The sequence below is a fragment of the Populus euphratica genome, unplaced genomic scaffold (assembly GCF_000495115.2).
Source record: "Populus euphratica unplaced genomic scaffold, PopEup_1.0 scaffold112.1, whole genome shotgun sequence".
NCBI lineage: Eukaryota > Viridiplantae > Streptophyta > Magnoliopsida > Malpighiales > Salicaceae > Populus > Populus euphratica.
Genome location: NW_011499997.1, coordinates 519736 through 522203, shown reverse-complemented (window position 1 = coordinate 522203; position 2468 = coordinate 519736).

Sequence of the window (2468 nt, the reverse complement as noted above, 5' to 3'; positions counted from 1 at the left end):
TAATTCATTTATTGAATAATATTTTTAATTCATAAATTTTCATAAAATATTTTATAAATAATAATTTACTTATAATATTATTAAATTATATTAGTTTTCATTTTAATTTCACCGGTGCTATTATCTCCGATATCATTATTTTTTTGTTTTTACTATCATCATGACCTTCTTATAACCATTCCTTACACTACAATTATCATCTTAATACTTCTTTTTTTCACCGTTATTATTGAAAAATATTTTATATGCAAAACAACTTTTTTTCAAAATATTTTTCAAATAAAATATTGAAATGAATTTTACATGAAAAATAGTTTATAAGAAAATATTTTACATATAAAATATTTTATACAAAACAAACATTTTCTTAGAAGAAAAAACATATCACGTAACAAATACTCTATGGATGAATAAAAATACAATTTGGCGAACTTTTTCTAAAGCTACACTTAACTCATGAAATGGATAAAAGAAAACATACAATGTCTATGATGTGTTTCTTTTATTCAAGTTCACCGGTAGACAAAATAGTTGACTCAATAAATCATTATTATTGTCTATCATCATTGATAAAAATAAATAGAATAATTTTAAATTTTAAATAAAAAAATCTAGATGTATGCCAACACTATGCCACAAGGTTTCGTAAGAATTTATTTTATTAAAAAAATATTTAGCTACTAAAACCACATTAAAAAAATTTAATATCTTGGGTTATATTTCTAACTAATTAAATAAACTGATTTTATTTTAATAAAATGAAAAAAAAGTAATGATAGTGAATGAAAAAAAAATTATAATAACTTAGAAATTTTTTTTTCTAGGAGTGGAAAAATAATGGTATTCAATTTTTAGCCCATTAAAAATAGAAAGATAAAATTAAATTAAAGAACAATAAAAATTAATGCAAGTAAACATGAGTTAACATGATATATATATATATATAATCTAGACAATAAGAGTTGAGTTAACTTGAGTTAATTTATTAAACCCACATTCTAGATTATGAAAATGGGATAATCTGATATCAAAAAATAAAATTAACGAGAACCATAAAGTCATTTTTGTTTTTAAAAAACACTAATGTTAAAAAATAACATAAAAAAAAAATTAACCCCCATTTACTTTTCTAACTCATATATCAAGTTATTAGACTACAAACACCATACATAAAAATATCATGAATCTCAATCCCTAATAAATTAAAGGTTGAGAGATGAAAAAAAAGCACGCAAAAGGATTCAAAATGTAAATGAATTTAGAAGGATTTTAAAAAATAAAGATAGAAATAAATATAAAAAAATAAATTAAAATAAATTATAACATTTTAATTAAATGATGAAATTAAAAAAAAATAATTATAATAAAAAGACAAAATAATAACTAATAAGCCGTATGAAAAGATAAAAATACCCTTAAAAACAAAAATATTAGTTTTTTTTATAATGAGTAAAATAATTAATACATTATAGCGATGAATAGTAAAATATATCCATGGCCACAATAAATATACTTTTCATTTTACTTGTTTTGTTATTAGATTTTTTTTATAATTTAAAAAAAAAATTAAAATATTATTCAACACATCTGAAAGGGAAATAAAACTCATCACCAATTGAAATTATATTTCTTCTAACGATCACAAAACTCCATATATGTGAATTTTTTTTCCATTTTCATGAAACATTTAACGTCGACAAACATCATAAGAAGCTACCTTTGAAATTCACAAAGAGTGAGTGCTTCAAGAAATATTTAAAAACAATATTTCTTAAAACTATTTACATTTTAAATTTTAAGAATTATATTAATGGACTTTATATATATAAAAATAATTTGAATACCGTAAAGAAGAATGACGATAAAACCCTTTGAAACAATTTTATATTTATATCAAAATAAGCTACCCTTTTTTTTTTTTGGAGGTCTTTTCCTCCTAATTTTATATTTATATCAATGGAATCTCTCAACTCCAAGAAAAAAACAACAAATGTATTGTAAAAAAAAGCCTTTGGAACAATTTCGCTCAACTGTCATCTACCTTATGATATAAACCAAGCAAAGAAATGTGATTGGAGTTCAGGTGATATATGGACAAATAACTGTCTCATTATTCTACATTAATTTAGTCAATTCATTGCATAAGACTTTATTATAAAATCCTTGGTGACTTATTTATTATTTCATATTATAAAGTGTCATTATGGCTGGACCGAAGAGGAGGATGAGGATGCTGATGATCTCCATGGAGTGTCTTGAAAGAAAGCCTCCATTTGACTTTGCATTTCTAACATGATTGAGGAAAATTTGAAATTTTCTATACAATTAATTGTTTTATATTTTTATATTATTTTGATATTATTAATATTATAAATAATTTTTTTAATATATTTATAAAATATAAATTTTTCAAAAAGCATCTACAACCACTCTTAAAAGCCTATTTAAAAGTGTGGTTGGTGTTTCTT